The sequence below is a fragment of the Lathamus discolor genome, chromosome 4 (assembly GCF_037157495.1).
Source record: "Lathamus discolor isolate bLatDis1 chromosome 4, bLatDis1.hap1, whole genome shotgun sequence".
In the NCBI taxonomy this organism is placed as follows: Eukaryota; Metazoa; Chordata; class Aves; order Psittaciformes; family Psittacidae; genus Lathamus; species Lathamus discolor.
The window spans coordinates 12490000-12515543 of record NC_088887.1 but is presented as its reverse complement, the minus strand read 5'-3'; the positions used below and the strand labels follow the sequence as shown (position 1 = coordinate 12515543).

At 35.7% G+C, this 25544-nt stretch overlaps 1 protein-coding gene and 1 long non-coding RNA gene across 6 annotated transcripts in view; both read right to left on the bottom strand.

The window, feature by feature from the left end:
- The window catches only part of ROBO2 (roundabout guidance receptor 2), a 1075181-nt gene that overhangs the window by 595616 nt on the left and 454021 nt on the right, over window positions 1-25544 (bottom strand). The gene's annotated exons all lie outside the window — the stretch shown is intronic.
- On the bottom strand, window positions 938-23936 carry LOC136012563 (uncharacterized). 5 transcript variants are annotated; one of them, XR_010611819.1, is made up of 4 exons: window positions 23913-23936; window positions 23775-23826; window positions 23459-23529; window positions 938-1000 (listed from the first exon to the last, which is right to left on the bottom strand). It is a non-coding gene; the product is annotated as an uncharacterized LOC136012563 (long non-coding RNA). The 5 variants fall into 5 exon arrangements; XR_010611815.1 differs by lacking the exon at window positions 938-1000 and adding an exon at window positions 13976-14579; XR_010611816.1 differs by lacking the exon at window positions 938-1000 and adding an exon at window positions 14888-14920.

Sequence of the window (25544 nt, the reverse complement as noted above, 5' to 3'; positions counted from 1 at the left end):
GAAGCTAAACAAAACCCTGAGTGAGCAGTGCAACATGTTCTCAGGCTGGAGAGCCAGTGGAATAGGAAAGTTAAATGCCTCTAAAAACTTAGAAACAAATCCAACTATTTCTCCTGAGTCCATAACCTCTGAATTTACACAGGAAGTATTTTATCCATCCTTTAACATCCAAACTGTAAGATAGATGTACTTTACTGTGTCAATTGTGAAGCCAAGTTTAAAGCCTCAGCTCTCTGTGCCTTCCAGTTTTGAAAGCTAACCATTAATACCACAGCATTGTTATTACTTCTTTTCTTTACAATGAATCCAGGATTAACCTCTATAAATATTTGATAATTTCCATCAACAAATTTAAAGCTAATAATTTATTGTATTTTACCAAAACATTTCCATTAACAAGCAGACCTCAAGACACACTGCTCATGTGCAGTTCTCCTCAAGCAGCTTTAATTCCATGAGAGAATAGTTATGGAAAAAACAACTGTTTAAAACTCTTCAGGGCAGAGTCACAGTTTCGTATAAACCAGTCTCCAGGTGCTTCAGGTTGCCTTCTCCTGAATATATTTTTGAGGCAGAATATTTTTGTCTTTTTAATCCTTTTGTTGCTTAATGTAGCTGAACAAACTTAGTAAAATATAACCCAGTCCAGATGCATTACAGATGTTTTCTAGAAAAAATGCACTGATGTTATATAGCATCCTTTATCCTTTAAGGTTTTATGGTGTTTTGGCCTTATCCATCTCACCTTGTTAGAAGGAAGTTACTGGGTAACAAAAAAAAAAGAAAAAAGAAAAAAATAATAATTTCTAAAAACCCCACAACTTCTTTGGAGGTTCTGTACCTTTCAAACTTCAAACAGTTACACATATATACAAAAGTCACGTGTAGAGAAACAGCAGCTCTCTCCGTACATATCTGCAAAACATACTGCATATCACTGGGGCTCAACTTCCACATATCCTGAAACAGGAGAGAGGAGTGTGTAGATAGAACTCAGGATCTGTCAACCAGAAAACCAAAGACCAAACCATGAGTTCCTGCAGACTGGTGATGTCCCATACAACAGGCTCAGAAAAACTCTTAGAAAGCAGAAGTGTTTCCTCCCTGCTTGTGTAACAGTAGGTTGATGAGATTTTACTAGACTTTCCTCCCCTCCACAAGTTCCTTGGATTTGTTCATCTAATGAAATGGCTGGTGAGTACCAGCATCCTACTTTTCTTTCAGTCTGAGGAAGATTTTGATTCAAAGAAATCAAAGCTGGGATGCTATTGCCAAATATCTTTATTAATAAGCATCAGCCATTTGTCCATATTGCACCAACGTGAAAAGTCAATTATTCCTTTGCAACAGAACTCCATTTGGCAAAGGATCGTGTCTCTAGATTTGTAAAATAGGCAGGCAGACCAAGCCCTAGAGCTTGGGCTCAGATAATCCTGCTTCCAAGGAAGCTCTGTGAGAAGAAAGGGAAGGCCTTGGGCAGCCAGAGAAGAAGAAAAGGGACCAGTTTACACCAGAACACAGCAGAGCACCAGGGCTTATTTACAGCTGTCTCAGCTGGTTTTCAATAGCTCCTAGCTCCTTAATGCCTCTCTATGGTTCTCAAATTATGAGAAATACACTGAATTGAAAATAGTTTAATCTATTTTAAGAAAACATTCCATATTTCTTCCCCTCTAAGATGGGTTGGATATCATGTAGCCATTCTGAAGAATTTTAAGGAGGAATTATTAACATTACAAAGAATCATTAGGAGGAAACAGAGATCTGTACCTTGATTCTAAAGATGTGTGTATATATGTATATATATTCTTCTATTGAGGAAAGGAGATTTAACATCTGTATTACTTTTAAATCAAAGCTGAAATTTTCAGGGCAGTGATTGTACAAAGAGCCATCAAACAAGGGGGGCCTAATCATAGTCCTTCAAGGAAACAGAAGAAAAAATGAATAATTTTTGTAGTCTCAGTTAGTAAGAAAACTCATTAACTTATATAATTTAATTGTACACAGCTGAAGTGGTAAATATCATGATAGATTTTTTTGTTATGGGTCATTACTTGTGTGGCTAAATGATTACAGAAAGAGATATGAAGCCTGTGGTGGTATTTAGCTTTTAAATATTGACTTTCTTTGCACCTTTAATGCAACATGGAAAAAGATGATGCAGATTGGATTTTTGGCTTGCAATACAACATGGTTAAAGTATCACTTGCAGATCTTTCCCAGACACAGTTCCACAACATGAGTGTCTAATAAATATGTTTTCCTAGAGGATTTATTACCCATTGAGCACCATTTTTTCTCTTTTTCTTTTGCTCTATGGATTGCAAAAGTCCTCTGCAAGAGCAGCAGTAGGTTATTTTGACAGCAAAGGACAAAATATAATGCTGGATATAAAGAAGGACAAGATAAAAAAAGGAGATATTGCTGATATTGTTGGCTCCCTTGCTCACCAGAGTCACTTATTTAATTTAAGGCCTATCAAAATCAAACTACTGTAATACTCAGTCTTTATTCATCTTTTAAGGATATGCATTCTTAAAATAGACATGGCTATATAAAAGGAAGCATAGAAAATCAAGCTGGTAGAAAAAAATACAAATCTACCTATTCTTTCCTTCCATTCCTTATTTAACAGGCAAACAGACAGCAGTGAGAAAACTCACATGTGTCTTTGGGTGTGAAAGTTGCCTTATCCTCATGTTATCTTCAATAGCAAAATATCCTTAGTAGTTGCTTCTGCAATGGCTGCTGGTGGTGACTGATCATTTGCAAGACCGGTTTTATTGGAGACACTGAGAATACCTACCCTCTGAGACACAATGCTGATAAGCATTATGAGGGTTTTCCAGGTACATTGCAGCAGCAGCTACATGTGAAGGAATGCAGTTCGGGTCATGCTGCAATAAAGGCTCATGCTAAAATCTAACACTTGGGAAAATACATTTTCATATAGAGAAAACAGAGTCACGATGCAGAAAAATGTGGTTTCTTAATGTTAAACTAGAACCTTAAAGTGATAACACTGAAAAATTAATAAACCCTGCTTATATGTGAATTGCCTGGGGTTTTTGAGCTGCTGTGGTGTATTCGTAGGAGTCTCTAAATGCTGTAAATCAGTGGGAAACAGACTTCTGTGGGAGAAAGAAGTCAGAAATCAGCTAACTTGTAACTCCCATTTGCTTTCTAAAAGCCCTTAACAAAAATAAAAATAAAAAATTACCTACTTCCAGCACTCTAGTGAGTGCTGTAAGAGTGTACTGACAGTGAACTATACCATACAGAATCACAGAATCACAGCAAAACAAGACTTACCATTCATTAAGAGCCATCATTTTCACCCCTCCCCTCTCCCCTTTTTGATTTCTTTTGGAAGAAACTGGATCAATTTGGGGACAAAGATGAAACCTTATGTTCCATTAGAAATTATATAATATCAAAATTAGTTTGTGACAAGTATCACCCACAGTGATCTGTTTGAGCAGGCACTTCCAACTGCTGGACAAATTCAATACTAATTCAGTATCTTTGTCTGACATAAGAGCGCCTGCTAGATTTGCAGCACTAAAAATGAGAGTGTCCTAGAAACTTGTCCTCCATGACTCTTCTTTTTCACCCTCTTTTCCCCATGTGATTTGGAAGAGTGTTATGGATACTCAACAGTTCCAGTAAAGACTCCCTCTCACACTTGGTACACTCAGTCCATCCAAAGGCTGTGCCTGTCAACCTAGTTTCTTCTTAAATGAGATATCTAAGTATTCTATATCTCTCTCTTCCTTGATCTGTTCTTAGAATCTGGTATTTTATTATATTAAATTTTCTTCCATTTCTCTGGCATCTTCTCCTTTACAGAAGTACTTTAGAACTCATCACATTTTGGGTTTTTGTTGTTGCTATTATTAGTTTGTTTTGTTTTTCCTACTTCCTACAATTTCCCATTCTATCAATGGCAGCTATTCCTGTACATAAGTACACATCTACATCTTCCCTTGTTTCAAAATCTTAGAACAGTTTTAATCTATTATGGGGTTTTCTTAAACCTATGAGTTGCTTATTGTATTGTACCCAGTTGAAACAAAAGAACCGAGTTATAGAAAACCTATTCTCTTGCTGCTGTATAAAACATTCCACCATCAAGAGGATATGAAGTGTTTCGTGTTCCTTTATCTTGTCAATGCTCTTGGGTTGAGATTGAACGTTAAAGGGAGGTGACAAGGTTAAATGATTTGACTAACATCCAAAACAAGGCTCACGATCATTATGAGCCTGCGTCAGCTTTCTAATAACATATGTAATGAGGGAGAATTGGAAGCTTCCTACACCAATAGCTCATCCAGAGGTGATTTGTTTCTCTCTAAACCATTGCCACAATAGGCATCCATATATTTCTTTTAAGAATATTGTCATGGCCCACTAAATTACCTCTGGGCAGCACTGTCAGTGGTGTTCCACTTTGCCCCTTTATTTCTTTCTGTGACATTACTCTGCACAAGGGTTACTAGAAAGACAGACGAAGTAGGAGTAGATGGGTCTCTAAGGGGTGATATATAGTAGGTACATAATAAGAAAAAAAAAAGTAAGGATGGTGATGTAACAAGAATTTTTGTTCCTTGCTCCTCATTTTCAGAAGAAATTTTAGGCACTGGGAATTTATTGTGCTGTAGTTATCAGGTATATTTTTCCTTAGACTCCAACTTCTTTTCAGATAACTTGACTCCTAACTGTCTTATACTTTTACCTCCTCCATTCTATTTTCTCTTTCACAATGTCAAATCAAAGATTTCAGTGAATTAGAGAACTCCTGATTAATTCTCTTTTCATCATATCAAACAATATATTTATTGAAATCAAAATCAAATAATGAAGAGCATGTAAAAAATGGCACAAGAGCACCGTTTATGAATATTTCAGCTTGACTGGTAGCAAAAGCACTGTTCCAGCACCTAAGATGCTGGAGAAATGTCTGACATTTCTTAATGTAGGTCTAAAATTTTTCATGTGAAGTTGCTTTTGACCTGATGAATTTAATAGTTCCTCAGAGCCATTATGGTCTATCACCTCTATGAGTATTAAGGGACTCCTAAATCCATGATAGATAATTTGGATGCCACGCTTGCCCCGTAAATCCACATCCTTAAAGCCTTCATTAAAGTTCTGCAGTTCATTTCTTAAGTGCAATTAACTGTGCAGTTCCTCAGAAAAGTAGCTGATTTGTTTCCATCTCCCATAAACCCCATTATGTCCCATCATCCTTCTGGAAATTAGGATATATCTCTTGAAACTTGTTTAAAAGCATACCCAACTGTTGGGAACTGGAAATTGTTTCTAACTTTCGCACTCCATCAGCACCACTACTGAGTATCTTCTGTAGCTGGATACAGATCCTAGTTTGGCCAAGCTGATGCATAGCAAGTTTATGAAATACTTACTTGTCAGGCACATCAGTTAGCAGACAGGCTTGTCCTACTGATTTATTAAATCTTGCACTAGATTACTTTGTTTCATTTGTGACAACATAATAAATCTACTTTATTCACTATTACTAAAAACCATTAAAACCTATGGAAATCTGTGCACTTCAATTCATCATCAAAAGTGCCATCACCCAACATAAGACAACCAGTAAAAAAAATTGAAAAATCATTAGTTCTAAAACTTACTGAATAACCACTGGAGAAATATTGCTAAATTTTTGCTTTGGCAACAAAAATTCTGAATTAAAGCTACTCTGTCAGATAATACCCAAAGATACATCTTTTGAACTCGATTAAGTCTACACAACATAAATTCACGACTAAAATAGCAGTATCAAGATACTTATTGCTTTATAACATAAACCAGTGTTTTCAATAAAATATTATTTGCACAAATACCTTTTATTAAAGTGGTATAAGCTTGCATAACTTGCAAGACCTAATGAAAGGAACTTAGATACTCTAAATTTTTACCACTTGGGAAACACTGTGCACCTTCCAGAATCAAGTGCTTACACAGCATGTACAACTATTTCATGTTGGCTTTGTGGGAGGAAGTTAATTTGACTGCATGAATAAAATAACTTACTTTCTTAATTAGACATTTTAATCAGAGATCCATTAGCTAATCAGAGCTAATCAGTTTTCATCAAGACTGTAAATAGGCAACTTGGGATAAGACAGTCAGGACTCACAGGCTTGCATGTATAAATCTGCAGCTATTGTCTTTGAAGGTTTATAATTGAAAAAGGCCCTAAAAGATTCTAATAATTTTGATACACAGAAAAATCAAGAATAAGAGAAATTATTCCTTCTCACCAGCCGCTCATTACAATCATTTTTGAAATGGGTATGAGAGAGAAAAAATTGGGATTCTTTTCATAGTAATGCCTAGCCACCAAAAAGTGAGCTTTAGAATTCAAACTGATCTCGTATTGGGAGGCCAGCCACCAATATTACATTGGCATTTATGTTTAATCTCTGGTTTTTAAAAAGTTTCAACCCTAACTGAATCTCTCTAAATGCCAACAGACCATTCCCATAATGCTTTTCAAAACTGGGTATCTTTCACTCAACTGGCTCCTCAGATTTCTTATGTAGGTGATTGTTAATGATTTCAAGAAATTAGTAAAAAACAAAAGAAAAGCTACCTTAAGAATAAGATTTACTAGCTTGAATTATGGATTGCCAGATGAAATATCTACAACCATTTAAGTACTAAACTGTATTATGATATCCAGCAAAAACACACCTGAACAGCTTTGAGCATAAGAAAACACATCTTTAAGAGTAGTACTGGAAACAAAAATACATGCAATTACTTGTAGTCACATGGTGCTGAAATAGTTCAGCACAGAATTACACCAAATAGTAGCTTTTTTACTTTTCACAAGGAATGCCTTAACATCTGTGACATTAACTGTAGTAATAAATGTGCCATTGGATGGCAAACACAGTCTCTTCTCCTCTGATACCTTAGTCTACCCAGGATCAGGAAAAAAATAAAACATAAAAATTTGGTGGTCAACGATATATATGAAAAGACCCACTGTGACTGTTTGATATTCAGTATCACTTACAAACTGGCCTAAAATCAGGATTTCTTCATTTAGCTTTTTTTTTTCTTATTTAATTTTGATTCAATTTCAATTAAACTTGATGCCAACACAAATCAAATTTTAAATTTCTTTTTTTCTCCAGGCAGCTGAAGTTCTTTTGAAGGGAAATAGGAAAGAGAAAGTCAGATGAATCTGCTCCCCAGCGTGGGACAAACTGAGCAAAGATGAGAGTTTGCCAATTTTCCAGCCTGTTGGGGATCAAAAGGAAGACTGTAATGCAGAAAAGGGGATTTCAGTTTTTGCCTCATCACCAAAATAGAAAAACTGCTAGCATTTAATTCTCCAGTTAGTATTTGCAAACTAAAACAATCTAGTTACTTCAACAAGATGCCATATGGCCTGTGCATTTATAATGTGTCAAATTGGAAGAGGGTTTTATTTATTTATTTATTTCAATGACTGAGTAGCTCAACAACTGTGATGCTAAAATCCTTCATGGAAGTTCTAATTCACCAGACTAAATTAATGGAAAACAAAGGAAATGATAGATAAGTTACAAGGAAGGCAAAATGGTCACAGAAGAAAATCCTCATCAGTTAGACCTCTGACACTGAAAGAAAACGGTCCTGTCAGATTCTGTCTTGAAGTTACCGCTGAACATCACAGAAAGGGAAACAAAGCAACAGCGCTTATCTTCCTTGGTACTCATATCTGGTAAGTTCCTGTTTTCACTTGAATTGATGAATACAGGCAACAACTTTGTGACAGTGATTTCAGTTATATACTGAGCATATTTTTCACTGGTTGGGATGGTGGGAGCAACACTTTTTCCAACATTACATAGCATAGATGTGTTATAAACCCCAAAACAATAAAAACTCCAAACCGAAACAACACTCACCAACAGCCTATTCTTCACCCCCTCATTCTCAGTTGTTTCACCTTTAAAATGAGTATGGTAATTTCTGACAATCCTAAGGCCTTTCGATTGGGCTTTTTTTTTTTTTTTAAGTTTTTATTATTAGGTTTTATCTAACATTCTTACATGGGCCTTACTGAAAGGTAGAGCAGTGTATTATCGCAAACCACTTCAACACCACAGTTTTATTGTGTACTGTTCTGGAAGACAGATAGAACGCCAGAAAAATTACTCAAAGAGCAATGAGGAGGCTGACAGAGGGAGGGAATAACACGGAAATTTGAGGTCTGAGTTTAAAGGCTCATTGAATTTTCCTCAGCAAACAACTGGGTTTTTTTGCTGATAAGAGCAGTTTTTTCCAGTAGGAACTACATAGGCTACTACTTAATTTATTCTAACCCAGCCAAAAGAGCTTTAAGAGGACAGCATGAATCAGATTTGAACTAATGGCCTAGAAAAATCTTATCGCTGGAGCCACCTAGTTTCATCAGTCTCATTGAAAAGAAGCTGCTTGTGCTCTTGTCTGAGAATCTTCCTGGACAGTTGGAAAATATCAAGCCTTATCTGAGAGTTTCAAGAAGTGCACTGCATTTTTGTATTTAAAGGACATCAGTGTTGCTGTTAATCAGACTTTGTAGACTTGCTTGGTGAAGAAATCCCTGAAACTGCTCCTAGTCTCCTTTCCTGTCATATGAGAAATGCCTGCTTTCCTAAAGATAAGGTGGGAAAGAGATACACCGCAACGCATGGGAAAAAACAGTACCTATTTCTATCTATTCAGATAGATTTTGCTAATTCAGGTGTAAAGTGACTCAGAAGTAATATAGATTTGATAGGTTTGCATAACCAAAATGCATGCAACAAAAGCATACAGAGAATAACAGTCAAATTAACCAAAAAATCTCATACAAAGAAATAAAATTCCTCCTTCAGACCTCCTTTCAAACGGAGATAGATGAGTGGTTTCACACATTAAATTCTCCTTTCTCTCCAAGCTCAGATATCAGCAGTACATCTTACTTTAAAAATCCCAGCTTCCTTAGCAAATACGGAAATGCAATACTCACAAGGGGAACACTTTTGATCCTAAAAGATGACCAAATACAGATCAGGCTAAGAGGACTTTTAAGATGTACAACACTAAATACCACATACCTATTACCTATTGTTCTTCCACCTGCTAATGTCCAAGGGAGTATATACTCCTCTAATGACTGTGGACCCAGTCAATCTAGCCCATGTACTTATCCTCTGTGTACTTTGGTACTGCATTATAACACATGAGAAGATGAAAGGAGCTTGAGTTTGTTACAGCTCATTACATAGAAGCACACAGCCTTTCTATCTCATCACCTGGTGACAGCGGACGCTATATTGCCTCTTCAATAAGCACTAAATCAATAAAGGCTCACTGAAGCTGGCCTATTCTACCTTAAAGATCATCTCTGACCGAGATCCATGCTTCCCAAGATGCAATCCCCAGAAATAAAATATCAATAAATAACCAGAGATGTAGGAACAAGATGAAGAAATTCCTTGGCAGCAGGGACTGCTGCGAGCTCTGCTGATATTTATGGTTCCACGCCCACAAAAGCCTGGGCATATTCCAACATCCCTGTAGCAGTAGGACTCCCCCAGGCTCAGGGGGAGTGCCATTATGCAATCAATTTCATGGCTGGAATCTCAATACATATAATTTAAACAAAATAAAATTTAATTGGCGGGTCACCAGGTCATTTGGAAAGAACGCTTTTCTGACAATCAGTCCAGCCTGCTCTTTCTTTGCTACTATAATCGCCACCCTATAAAGCAAAGGAGTTAATGTCATTATCTGAGTTTGTATTTTATTGTGTATGGTCCCAAGTTAACAGTGAATTTTCTTCATGGGTTATCATAATAAAATATTACAGTAGTGTCTGGTTGTGCTGCTACAATAATGTGTCTTATCATTTTCATTCCCAACCCCTGATTTCATGGGTTTATAAGCTAAAAATACAAATGAGATGTAGGTTAAGTTAGCAAACTTCTAAAGCAGTGTTTTCTTTTAAACTAAGTTAGTAAAATATTATTCCCCCCTTTACATTTCCAGCCATTTTGTATATGCATATGTAGATATGTAGATGAGATGGATCTTTTTTTCCCCTAGACCCTTTTTGTCATATTAGCTTTGGAAGACTAGTTTGCTTTTTGAAAACAAAGTGGAAGTGAGATTAGTTTAAACTACGATAGCTACTTGTGACAGAAAAAATAAACTAAGGCAGAAAGAGGAGAAATCAAGGATGTTTTAACAAAAGTATTCTCAACATATCCTACCCACCGTATCCACTTATTTGAATTCATGGCCCTCAGACTACATATGAAATCTTTGTGATTAAAGATTTTTATATCCAAGTCTTTCATAACACTGTTCAAAGGTGAAAAAGTTTATTTCAAATAAAAGTTTGAGCATATACCACACTGCCAAGTTCTCTGTATGTTAATATGCAACACTTAATATTCATGTCACTGTTTTCTAAATAACACAAAACACCTTTTGTTCTATAGTAGCTTATTCTCACACATTCCATGACGTTTTAGCAGTAATTTATTTGAAGCTTGCTTCCCTCACCTTTCAAAGAAGCACTGCATCAGAGGATGTGTTTCAAAGCATCCATTTTAAGAAAAATATGTTCAGATCAGGACAAGCATCTCTCACGCATAATGCACTTGAGATTGAAATTTTACTTAGAAAAAGCCAAATAATAGGTAAGCATTTATAAGAAGTACATTTTTCTTATATATATAGTAAATAAAGATCAGGTAATAAACAAGTGCCATTCATTCTTTTTGGTGTGATATTAATTCACATTTCTCCCATTGCAGAGCAGTTCCAAAACACAATTATAAAGTTGAAAATTACTTCCAACAGCGTTTTAAATTCCTAGACACCTGTAATCTACGGAAATAAATTTTCCTGTTTCTCTAACTGATAGCAAAAGGTCTGGATAGACTGAAGCCCAGATTCAGCATATGTCCAAGTAAAGAGAATAGACTTTCAGTCTTATCCCCTTCAGACCCAAAGCTGCCTGAGAGTGAGTTTGGCTCTTGTCTTCCAGAGGAGCAGAGATTAATGAAATGGCAAATAATCGTGGCAATGCACCCTGACCACTAATACAAGATTGAGAATACATGAACTAAGAAACATTCCAGATAAGCCAATACCATCAACTAGAATCACAACCCCAATGTCTTATCCAGCTCAGTTTATGAATGACCACCAATGTAGTGCTATTGTCTTTATGCCCATGCAGTGGAGAGAAAATATTTGGTCTGAATTGAGAAATACAAGGTAGTGCTCATTAAGTAGAGAACACTTTTTAGGTTTTCCTGAATTAATTATATCCTAAAAAGACTGTAAACAAAACTAACAGCTAGTACAAGACTAGCAGAAGTTTAAGTGTGCAGGATTCAGGCAGTGGTCTGTCCAAGCAGACCTGGACAAAGTACTACACATACAAGAATCACTAAAGGCAGCAATGAAATTAGCATGAACTAAGAGAACGGTTTAAAATATACACATTTTTATAACCTTTTGTAATCTAACTATTTTAATGATTTAATAAGATTTCAAAGTGGGAGGTTAATAAAATTTATCAGTAGGTGTTCTTATCAATGAGCAGAGCTGTTAAGTCTCCATGATGGTCTATCAATAAACCAAGAGGGCTGAAATTTTTCATTAAATTGAAAGAAGAAATGTATGTATTTCAATCCAAAATACTTGTATACATTAGGCTGATTTCAAGGGCTAACACAGTTGGGGCTAAAAACATTACAAGTGAGAACTAATTTCCAGCAGAAGCCTGTGGTGCAAAGACAACAAGAAGTAGAAATCAATCAGTTTTCATAGCAGACAAAAGGTGTCTTCACTGGAGAAATGAGCTAGATTAATTGAAAAAAACTGGTTTTATTGGCCCAACTGCATACCTCCCACACAAAGGAAATTAATTTTCTAATGCATTTTACTTTTGCTTACTTGTATATGTTTACACATTTGTCACTCTTATCAATAAAAGCTCCTGCAGGCCGATCGAAATGATATGAATGTACATATCAAGCTTGTCGATAATTTGAGTTTTAATTCACAGTGCATTCAGTAACCAAATACCTTTCAGAACAAATGCAAGATGCTCATCAAGTGACATGGATTGTTCCACGCCAGAGTTAATGTATCTGGTGTTTTTATTGTATTTGGCTGTCCCACTATTTTCTCATGGCAAATAATTGTATTGTGCCATTTTACAAGTAAGATTCCAACCTTACATAGAAAGTTCATTCAGCATTACAATTTTTTCCAAAATTTTATTTTTTATTTTTAATTAGAAATCTGCTCAAAGACACAATTCAAATGTTTGGTCAAGGTAGATGACAGTACAGCAAAATGAAGATGCATATATGATTTTAGCCTTCAGATCTTTTATATTACATTAGTAATTCTCCAGTACTAAAACATAGATTTGAAGAGATGTTACATGCGTGTGAGAAACTAAGACAGACACTTCACTTTGTTCTCAGGAGTCAAATACACTACTAAACAGTGCACTGAGAGTTCTTATAATTTATTCCTGGAAATTAGAACAGGAAAGAAATTAACAGAAACAGCCAAGAAGCAAATCTGAAATTAGTACTATGAGACAGAACATAAACATTTTTTATTCTCTCAGTCTTCTCACTGTTTTATTGTTGGTGGGAGTACTTGTGTGTATTTTGGATTTTTTTCATTGTTTTTATTTGGGGTTTTGTTTGTGGGCTGTTTTGTTGTTTTTTTTTTTTCTTTTAGGGCTACTCTTGCTTATGCTTGCAACTAGGAGTTAACATATATGCTGCAAGAGCTATATCAAAATATTGCATGAGGATGACATTTCAGATTGCTGTACAGCTATTCCAAAATGATTAAAGCTAATTCTAAGAAATCAGAGTAATAGCTGCTATTTAAAACCAAACTCAACTCCTGGGCTTCCTGGAAAGTTTGACATGACAGATATATCTGCAAGACATTAATAAAACATAATAGAAATTAAGAGATCTTGGATCTGTTCCTGGCTGTGATATAAATTATTTGCATTCTCTCAGGAGTGGGTCCAAACTTCTGTGTATTTGGGGCAGACCTACATGAAAAGGTACAGTCTTCTATGAAAGCCTGTAGCATGCGCAAGGTGAATGTGTAACCATCTCACCTTCTAAGGTAGATGAACACTAGTTCCTCATCTGTAAAAATGATAAAAAGCACTCATTACAAAAGCACTTCCATGGAAGCCATAAAAGCTTCATAAAAACATATGCTTATGCATACATTCAGGCTCTTGAGTATGTGTACTCCTGTGAATTGTGTGGCGAGGTTTTCCTTTAAAGAACTTACTGCTCAAGTCTGGGAAGACAGCCAGATCTGGTGTAGATCTACACAGTTCAGTGCTGAAACTGTGTGAGAAGTGGAGGAGTGGCTGCCTGCAGCCATCCTCACAGATCCGCTTTGTCCACAGCTGAAAAATTGTTGGTTGGCCTTCACAGATATTGCCAAGAACACGGGAATAAAGCAGGGAAGTTTCTAAAATAACACATGGAAGTGTGTGTTTTTGTCCTCTGCCGAGATGAATATTGCTTGCAAATTACATTCTACTTTTTCTTATTCAGGAACATTTACATAGGAAGTAAAGCCCTAGAGCACTAATTTTAAGGAAGCTCTTTCCTAATAAAATACAACTAAATTTTGACAGAAGTGCACAAAAAAAAAGAAAAAAAACCCCACCAAAAAACCTTATACCACCTGCTGAAGTTATTTTCTTTGCTTTCCCATAAGTGTTGTCCTAAAATTAACAGCATTTTAACAGATGCATTGGCATTGGATTAGCTCCTCTAAGGGTTTCCTTCCAAGCATCATCTCCTTCCATCTTCTGATAACCTTATTACTTATTTTAAGCGTGTGATTTTTCACAAAATCCTGAGCCAAGATGTGGTTATAATAACAGAGAAGCAACTTTACAGATGGATGTTATGAGAACAATTGTTGCAGCGCAAGTTCTCCATTTCATTATGATTGTGACCTAATTTGGGGGAGATGCTTGTTTTACCTTTAAAGATGGAAACATCAGTAATTCTTGCACCATTACTGTTCTGTGGTGCCTGTGACATTAACTGGTTACAATAGAGCAACAGCCAAATTTTGTTCTCATTTTCAGGCAGTATATTTCTCTATTACCTATGTATTAGAAAACAGTAATGAATTTTGAGTCATTAACACACACTAAGAGACCATCTTACACCATCTACTTATGTTTTCCACATGCTACTGTTTCCAATGAGCATCCATTCAGCAAATCTTTGAAGATCTTTTACAAGCATACCAGTAAAAAGATGCGTATCACCTATTCCCCAACAAAGAATCAAAATTATACCAAAGGTATGCAAGTTTAACAAACCACTCATCCTCATTAAGCAGTCCTTCCTCATCTCCAACCAGCAGAACAGATTCAATACCTAAATCCTGACTCATCCTTTCCATATTATCAGTGGTGTGGAGACAGAATACAGTCTTTCTGCTGGTGCAAAGGGTTTCAATCTGAAATACGTTAGCAGAGATCCAACAGCTGCAAACTGAAAAATTAGATAAGCTTAGCTGCTAAAACAGTTAAAAATCACAGTAAACAATTTCCCAGGGGCACAACAGCAACTGAAATCCCCAGAGTCATTATCTTCTTGTGGATGTACTTGGACTACACAGGAAGTTACTGGCCTGATGAAAAAAATCCTCTGTGAAATTATATAGCTTCTGCATTGCAGGAGTTGTCAGCATTCTCAGATTGCTCACTCTGACATGAGTTATAAATCTATGATTCCACAAACACAGTTAAGTCACTTATATTTTTTCTGAGTTTTATGAGGAACAGATTTTCTCTTACTTTGCGCTGTGGTGTAAAATACTCCATTTAAAAATTCTGCGATAGAGAAAACAAGAGTTTTCATTACCATGTTGTATTGTAAGCAAGGAAATCAGCCAACAGACAGACTGCACAACCTCTTTCCTCCAAACACTGGGAATATTATTACCATCATTTTGGGATAAGGACTCTACATAACCAGCATGGTGTGTCACCATGGGGCCACCCACAACTCTTCCCTTAATGGGGTTTCAATATTTCCTATGACAGAAGAATCCCTGGGAATTCAGCAGTCCACCCATCTAAAGCACAATTCACACCTGGGAGCTGTACTGAACAGGATAATTTTTAGTCATGCACATAAGAAACTTCTATGACACTTCTATAACATTTGTCAAGAAAGCAAGCAGATTGCAAACATGAAAATAAAATCTACTAGATTTCTTGACAAGGAGAGAGTGAAAGGACTGATTTCATGGCCCTGACTACATCAATGTGAAGTTAATCCTATGAATGTTTAGAATATTAGCAGTAAGAACTATTCTGTATTTAAAAGTTCTAGCAATTGGAAAATCAGTGAGAAGAATTTAGGCAGTGGAGCGATTTACTTTGCATATACACTTGTAATCTTATTTGAAAAAAGAAATTAAAAACTCTCTTCAGGGTTTGATTTTATGGACATATGCCCTCTGAAAATACAGGATTGACATACCTTACACCAGTAAAAAGGCTATATGAGATTAGACGCAGATGAGCAGCTTTCAAGTTTCTGCTGAAAACTGAAATCAGGTCTAAAACCCATACTGACAACAAATCAGACATTTCCCATTAACAAGAATATTCATTCTTGGGAATATTCTATATTCTTCATTCATAGGAATAATCAAGAATATTCCCCTGAACCAAGAATATTCATAACTATTACAATAAATAACACAGGTAAGATAGTAGGGAGGTGGTGGTCACATATCAGTATCACTTTCATGGTGCAGAGGTGGGGGGGCTTAAGAAAGCATCATTACCTATTGTGTCTTCCATGTACTTTAATTCAAGCCCTACCCACACTGAAATGTGGTTGTTTTTTTTTTGTATTATTATTTCTACATCCTTTATTTACTTCCTGTAAATCTATTGCCAGCTTCTAAATCTCTTCCAAACTCTAAATTATTTCAGAATGTGGCAACGTCATTCAGAAAGTGATGTTTCATTTTAACAGCTCCACATGTGTACAAGTTCAGATAAGCTTAATGGATCCAGTTTTAAATTCCTTTTTCAAAGTGAATAAAAGTAGAGCACCTATGGTTCATATGGAAAGTGACTGAAATGTTTTGGGACATTAACTTCTCAAAAAATAGCTAAGGGAAGCAACATTTTCTAAGGACTGCTGCAAGATTCTCAGACTTGCATGACATGGGATCCCTGCCCATGGCAGGAGGGGGTGGAACTAGATGATCTTTAAGGAATCTTTCAACCCAAACCATTCTATGATATCCCCTTAACCCATGCTTAATTATGATACTAAGTATTTGGCCCTTTATACACATTTATACAAAAAGTGAGTTATATTTTAGAAGAACTGCATAACATCAGAGATCTTTTCTGCAAATGACTGGATTTGGCATTTTGCTACTCTTTAAGGCAAATTGCCCTTCATGCATTAAAACTCCCTTCAAAAATAAAACCAAGTATTTTAAGCAGAAACACAGTTGGCAAAGCCTCAGGGTAGGGGTGATGCAGAGGAAGGGGAGGCAGGGTGTGTGCATGAGTACCATAGCAACTTGGGAGGGGTTATGTTATTTCCTGAACCTATATAGTCATTTACTTACCCACCTGTAAACAAGTATCAAAGGACAGGTATGACGAAGAAACTGAGGAACTTGATTTTATCTAAAGGCTCTACACTCCTTGAATTAGCATCCTATTTCATCTGCTATTTCTACTCCTTAATCAAGAAGCTGTCTCAACGGCAGGCATTATCACATGTCATCAGTTTGTCAGCTGGGGATCAAAATAGTAAACCTTGTTTCTCTCATATAGCCAATGTCAACTAAGCGTATAAATCAGAAAAGAGCAAGAACATAAGAGGGGAGAAAAAAAGTAATATACAACAGTGCAAATAACTGATTTTTAATAGTCACATGAGAAGAAACTATATTCTGTTCAAAGCAATATTTTTATTGTCCATTTAAAAAAAGTAATAGAAAGCTTTGCCAGAAAATTCTTTTGAGGTTTGAAATACATTATAACACTGCATTTGAAAATGCCTTAGCTGTGTTTTTTTTTAGTACTCATAGTGAGGAACTTGGTGGACCTAATCTTTATTCTGCAAACTGCTCCACTTCCAACAAAAAGAGGCACCAAATTGTAATACTGCCTTGTTTTTTATTACTTAAAAAAGAACAGCAACTAGTAATATCTGTGTTCATCACAGTTTCAAGTTAGATTCAGGAACTGCGAGATGGCCTCTTTGTATACTCTGCATTATTTATTTTGAAGCCAAGAACAAATCACTCATCTAGCCAAGAGCAGATAATAGAGAGCAATAATGTGTTACTAGATATCCATCATGCTTTAGCACTGCTTTTAGTACCTTAGACACTGATACTTGTTGGCCATGCTTCAATATTTTAATCTCAATGTGAACATACTGGAAAATTAAAGAACCCAAAATCAGCTCTTTTAGTATTATACTGTCACTGAGAACACTTGAATTAACAACTGGCCATCTTCGGACTACTCTGACACAGCCCTGTGAAGCCAGGTGTAGTTTCTTTTCAGGAGTACAACCAACTAGTGCTACTATACCACCTTCTACATATTTTTTGTGTTCTGTAGAACTAAGATAACCCCCGAGGTTCCACACAAAAGTGTCTGTTCATAAGAAAAAAGTGTTTTGTTTTTTCAAACATACCATAGAACTCCAGTTAATCCTCAAAGCTTTAAGCACTAATTTCAGTTAATATTTCTCAAGTAAGACACTTCTCTATCTCAACACCTACTTCAAGAAACAGAAACTGACTCAAGCATTTCTGCCTCCACACTGTTCTTTAAAGGCTGAAGCAACTACAGAGAGGTATTTGCAAGATCTAACTGTCATCGACAGGGAGAATGAGACTCTTCTCAGGACTCATTAGCCTAGCTTCCTTGAATGGATGTTAACTACTGGGGATACTTATCAGAGTACTCTTAATGTCAAGAAAGCTAACAGTCACAGAGTACAACTCCGATTTTCTTTGCTATTTTTAACAGTGAGATGTTACACACAGTACATACACACTCAAATATGTGTTTGAAACTCAGATGATACCTTTGTTCAAAGTGTACTGAACAAATTCATGGATGATCAGTTTCATTTTCAGGTTCAAAACCTGAAATGTTGTGTCTGATAACTTCATCAAAAAAGCACATGGGTATTTTAAAATTAATCTAGTTTATACAGGGATTAATGGTTAGAGTTATTACTTATCTCATTTTTCCAATAGCCCTGGTTAGCAATTATTGTACTCTATAAGATCCCCTAAGAAGTCAGCAGTCTTTCGATAGCAGATGGTAAGTTACATAGTGAATCTGAAGAGTGATTTCAATTTCTGTATGTAGTAACTACTATGTCCTTTATAAAATGTTGTTTCATACTCATTGAAACTAACAGCCAGCAGTTAAATACACATTAAAATTCTGTTCACATTGCTCAGTCAACGTTGTTTTGCTATTTTATGCTAAAACTGCCATAAATTTCCACTAGAAGTCCCAATGCCCCACTAACTTGCATTTACTTAAAAATAACACCATTACAATATATCTTTGAGTTAAAGCATTATTTGTAAGGCTTAATTTCAACAGTAAAGCTGAGTGGTTGATGTTTCTTGAATAAGGCAAGCAACTTTTCAAATTAAATAGCTCTGCAAGCTTTAGCAGGTGATAATCAGTCATAAACACCATTCACAATTTTAAGAAAGGATTTATTTTGGTTACGTAATGGGGAGAAAATTTTAATTATACCAGATTACAGCCTAACATTTTGACATTGAAATACACAGACATATACTGAACATATTTTCCCATCTCTTTACTACACGTATTTATTTATGTTTGTGCAGGCTCACTTAAAAGTTTTTACTTGAAATTAAGAAAGAAATATGTGAAGAAAAGGGCTCTCCTCAATGTACAACTATAAACAACTATTTATATATATATATAAACAACATGTACTTATATTGTACAGCTACTTTGCTCAAATACTTTTGCACAGACTAACTTCAAGCAAAAGCCTTAACCTGTAATTACTTCATCATTTGTGGTGCTTCCTAAAACAGCCATATCTGAGACAGGAAAGGCATTCATAATATGAAAATAATTTTTAAGTTTAACAAATCATGTTTTAAAGTTAAGACTTTCATCTTCCCAGTACATCACAAATGACCTTTCATGTAATAAAAATAAAAGAACTTGAAGAAATCCTACTTGCCTCCTAAAACTGAAAGTTTGTTTCACTTCTTTCTGGACTACTTCCCTATAAGGAACTAAAAAAAATCATACCAGCATAGAGCAATAGGTATTGTTATATCATGACAGTATGTACTCTATTTGACTTAAGGATCATCAATAACTGAATTTCTGAAGTACCAAGACCTTCAGCAAGGCTCATTGATTTTTAGATATTCCTGATGCATGAGGAATCCTGTATTAATATTTTTTGCTCTGCACATTTGTGATAGAAATCTTTGAGCTGTAACATTAGAAAAAAAATCACTATATTCTCTTAACAGAAGTATTTGAGATATGCAGCTATAAATATCCTTAAGATATTTGTCCAAAGTCAGAAGATAAAAAAAGTAAACTTTTAGTGGGCTGTATAGGACCCTTAAGACATGAATAACCCCAGGAAGAGAGAAGGGTTTCTACAAAATTGGAACACCTTAGCTGCCAAATAGATACTAATGTGGAGCCTGGTTAACACTATCTTTTTGTGCCCTCAATAGCAAAATTGGCTTAGAAAAGTGATACAGTGCCAAGGAGGTCAGCAGCCTGTACACTAAAGCCCAGTGTTTCAAAATTCATTCCTGGTTATGCTCCCCAGTGTCTCAATCAATGATTACTTAGGTTTGGCTGTGGGTTTGAGCCTATAGACTATATCAACCAATTGTTGTGGCTGCTGTAGGATCAAACATCTGCAAGTCTTCAGCACAACTGATACAATGGCTTCTACAAGAGGGATCAATAACTTCCATCAATATTATTTCTGCAAAATGTTAATGATATGAATAACATTAAGCCAAATTGATCCAAACAAAAATAAACACTTGATATTAATATATAGACTATATTCAGTCCATGCTGTTGCTATAGTAAAGGAAAAAGATCAATTCAAGCATTGCCAAGTAATAAGCTACTAACAATCGAGCAAAAAAAAAGATAGATAAATATGCGCAAGATGTCCTTTATCAGTTGCTTTGCTTTGGTGAAATACCATGCAGAAAGACCCCACACAAAAGGACAAACATAATAGCAGAAGAATAACGGTTTCCCTGTCCTGCTTTAGAAGTTGTGTATTACTTCCAGTCTGGTTTCTGCATAAATGTGACTGTGGTCGTACGACAACAGTTAAAGGTTCTTGAAAGATTTTGCCTCAATCTCTTTTTCTAAAGTCAACATCTAAAATGTTCCAGAGGTATGGTAAGTTTCCAATATTACGGAATAAATTTTTCCATTAGGCTTATTCACTCTGTAGTGCTTCCTGGTTGGCTGCTGTTGCTCATCACCAAGACTTTTAGAAAGCCTACAAACAGTTAAAAAGAAATTGGATATGCTGATTTGTACCTCCTGCACTCCAAAACCTGAACTGGGAGGTCCACAGCAAGATGGTCTTGGGGCCAAAAGTAAAAGTCAAGAGAAATTAGTGCTGGTTTTGCCAAAAAAAAACCCCTTGAGTTAACAGCGATATCTCTTAATTACTTTATCCATGAGATTATGCAGGTGAACTGACAGACCATCTGCTTAATATTCAAAACAAACTTCAGCTTTCTCAGATAAGAGAGTCCATAAGGATGATAAATCGTTATCATCAGAAGGCATTATAAAAATCATAATTTTTACTGCTGTAGCACAAGATCTCAATAATGAAAAATAAAGATCTCATTTTACTATGCTAAAGTAAACATTGCAACAAAGCAAATGACAACTAGCATGCAGTAGTACATAATTCATCCATGGTTCTTTACACTAGGGTCATTATTACATTACCCGAGAGTCTGAACAAGCACTCCCTACACACACACATGACATCCACTGTAATCCAATCCCAATTTTATATTTAAAAGCATCATTTGGGGGGAGGTGAGAGGCAAATAATTTTTTTTTAATACATAAGTATTCCTAGAAAATACATCTGCGTTCATGTACATCCATTTTCAGAGGTTTATGTCTAGATTTGTGACATTATACATTCAGTATGTTAGCTGCAGAAGAAAATTGCAACAACATCACATTAGCATAACCAATCTCAAGTTTACCAACAACAAAATATCCAAAAGAAAAACCCAACCCCAAAACTATTTAAAAAAAAAAAAAAAAAAAGGAAAATGGAAGGAAAGAATACCACAGGGGAAGAATAAAAAGGAGAAGACATATTACTATGGTCTGAATAATGTCACATTCTATTATTGATTAAAATGATTTTACCATGACATTTCATTCATCAGATTCCATTTCTCATTACACAGAAACCCTGAATATTTATCAAGCTTACATGAGGCTTTTCTTCTCATCAAACAATGCATTTCTCCTCTACCTTTTAAAGCTAGGTTATACTATGTTGAAGGGTCTACACTGTCTTTGAACTCTCTCCTTCTCACACTTGACCTCACAACCATCACTTTTTATCTCATTATAATGGATGCTATTAAGTATTTATATCTAACAAGGTGATTTCAATGGTTCATCCTTTTTAAACAATCCTGTGCTCATTTTCAGTTATCAGGAAATAAAGACATTTTATTAAATCAAGATCTATCTGCTTCCACTCAATATTCGTTCTTGTCAGGACATTTAAGATCTTCACCATGTACAATTACAATACATTTCTGAAAGTTAAGGGTTGAATTCTCCAATCCTCAGACATCTAGTATTCACATTAATTTCAAAGAGTGATTTTGGATTTTTACAGAATGTAGGCTCAACACCTTCATTAAAGAAACAGGTTAAACCTGGAATGCATTATACTGTTGTTACAGGTAACAAGAGAAAGCCAAAAGAAACTGCAGGTACATAAGTCTGTTCTAGATTAATTAAGACTTTGTAACCACTCTCTGAAAATGCATTTCACCAATATAAATTGCATATCAATGTTTATCATTTCTGGAAACACATGTGAAAATAATTAAAAAGAGAGAGAGATTAGCATGGCAAAAAGTGGTGGCATGTAAAAGGTTATTCTGTATTCTATGCTTGTAAACGTTCCCGAAAACATCATGCAGTGGAAGCATGCACAATACAAGTGAAAGCATGTAAAACCTCATTTGTGATATACTGCAGCTCATGAAAAAGCTTCTATTTATTCCATTAGCTTTTTGAACAAATGTGACAGAATTAGCAACAAAACCATTTCACCTTAAGGGGTGTGTGTGTGTGTGTGTGTGTGTGTGTGTGTGTGTGTGTGTTACCTGAAAGACAAACTATTACCTACTCCTAATACCAAACACAGTACTGCTTTATCTCCACACTATCATACACAACACTGGACTTTATCAATACGAACCAGTTGTGCTTGCAGAACTTCATCAAAACCCCTTCACTTTTTTCACTTTTTCTTTTCCTTCTCCTATATAGACTGGCATATTTTTAATCCTTAAAACAATTCACAGCTTAGAAATACTCGATTCAAACACAATATAATGACTCAAAGAAAATCTCTTGACAAAAAAATCCCAAACAACAAACCACCAAATCAAAATACACCCAAGGTTTGATCCATATTAATTCAATGATTAACTATTTGAAATGTCAGAAACACATTTTTCTTTTGTAAGCAATGTTTTGTTTCAGAATCTAAAAATGCTAAATGACAAAGGATTATTTTCTAATATTTCACAAGCTTTGTTAAAGAAAAAAACCCAAATAAAATATTATTTTTTTAAATAGCATTTTAAAAATTTTTAAACTTAAATATTTTGCTCTATCTGAACTCAAGAAATAAACTAAAATTTGACGAATATCAGAAGAATTAATTTTTCGAGTTTGGCCTCAGAAACACATGTCAGTTAGTACGTCTTCATCATTTCCCATGTAGGCTGAACTTTAAACTTTGAGTTCACTGCAGCTGGCCAGTTTCTAAGGTTTCCCAACAAAAAAAAATCATAGCTGGGGTATGATGAAGTATAACACAACATACAAAAAGCACATGGCATGTAAGCACATGTAAAAGATATTGCACAAGAATTTGACACTAACAGCTACATTACTTCCACTCCCAAGAGCTAAAACAATCAGTTGTAGGAAACTAGCCACAGTAAAGCAGTGGTCGATAAAAGCAATCATGCCAGCTAAATTGTAGCTGAAGCCAGTGGCACAATTATTCTTATTTTTAAAGCAGTGACATACCAGTGAAAACATTCCACTGAAGATGAGAAGTCGGGGAAGTATCTATAAAGCAGATCCATCTGGAAGAGCAGCTGAAATAGTGAACAGAATGAATTTCCCACATTTAGGTGTCTTGCATAATTTCTTAACCCTTGCCCCTAAATTTCAACAGATCTCTTCAGTCTAAGGCTTTCATCACTTAACTAGAAGCCCTAGACAAATATCTTATAAAGGGGGCCCCAGTTGTCTGAGCCTCCTTAGCATTAGACCTTTCTTAGAGAAATAAAAAAGAGCCATTTTCCCCACATACAGTACTTCTGTTCTGCTTAATCTTTACCTTTCTCTTTAGCTGTCTTTTGGATTTCATCTGTTGATATTGCACTTTCTGTCTTCAAAATAGAAATTATTTGTGTGCTATTGCATATTTATGAGAAACAGCAATGTGTAAGAACTCAAGCTGTGAGGAAGTCTTTACCCTGAGATCCCCGTGGTCCCTCCAAACTCTCCTCAGCTGTTGCAAACCCACAGGAGACCTATTTGTTTATGGAAGTATGCCAGGTGTTTCTCTTTCATAAATATTTAATTAATCAATCTTGTGAGGAAAAAAATGCAGCCTGCATAACACTCATGGTAATGAATATGTGTTAGCTGTCTCCATTTTCCCCCCTCAGAGTCTGATTAGTTATGTCATTTGTAAAAGAAAGCAGATCTATTGTATTTCTAACAGAGAAATAGCACAGTGGTTTTGGGGGGAGAAGCTTGTAGCAAATAAGGCACAGACTAGAAGGACTAGTCAAAATGGTAGCTGTTCTGTTAGCAGAAAGGAGATGCCACAGCCAGTAAATATGGTGGGGTTTTTTAACTTACTATGAAGAGGAATCAGTTAAAAAAAATGCATTTGTACAAAATCTGCTTGCCTGGGTATCAGGTCACCTCAGCAAGTCCTGCTACTATGGCTAGCCAGCCCCTTCTGAGGTCTGAAATCCTTTTCCTGACTTTTACCCATGAGAACCAAGGGATCGCATTTCAGTAGGTGTGAGCCGCAGTAAATATGAACTCATTTGTAAAAATAAGGTGTTTCTGAGAGAATACTGGACACACTGATCTTGCAATTCATATGGATTATCAAAGATTTTAAATTGCTTTACATTTGCTGAAAGTGCAATTCCAGACATTTGGTTAGGAATGTAATATTTCGATGTAGGGAGTGGGAAGACAACGCTACTATCAGAACACCAAGGACCCAAGCTTTATACCTAACTCTCCATAGTAAAAATCTACTTAAATGGCAACAAAGAGCTTTCTCTGTCACTGATCAGATGCTCAGGAGTTGTGGAGAATTAAATCGCAAGTCTTAATGTTCATGAAAGACTTCAAATTTAAAAAAATAATCAAAAAGAATTTGAAAGTCTGGCCAGTGTTAATCAGTACATTAAAAATAATTCAACCTAAAAACATACGGTGTCTATCACAAAACATAAGAAATCTGAAATGGACTTTGACTTTACGTTTCGCAGTCGTCTTCAAGCCAGCTTTCCTCCTGGGCAACACACAGTGGCTTTTGTGTTTAGACATGGTTACTAGATGCCAAAAAAAAAAAAAGGAATGCGATTTTTCTTTAAGCGAAAGTGTGTAGCAGAGCTATACCAATATTAATTTTTGCCTACATGCAAGGTTATTTCAGGGCATTCTCCACAGCATTTCTTTGTGATTTAGGTGACCTAAAGAGGCATTTAATTCCTACGGAAAATTCAGTCATTACATAGTCAAAAGAACAATTGTGCAGAAACACCTTCACATTTAAATGATTGTAAACCTTCCAGTACATGTTAGTACAGCATTCAAAGCATAGAACACAGCAGGCGAAATTTTGCATGCTGTCTGTATTGTCACGTAAAAGAGGACTAGGGGGTGAGGTTGAGGTCTGAGTCCCTGATTTCCACATTGGTTAAGTTACTCACCAGCTCTGTTTGGGTCATTTAAGGATTTTCAGCCCAAATCAAATGCAGTTTTGGGCAGGACATTTTAACAGCAGGTTAATCTTTGGCAGTGTGAATACAAATCAGCCAGTATTCTCAGCACTGCGATCAGGGATTTGTTCCTTACC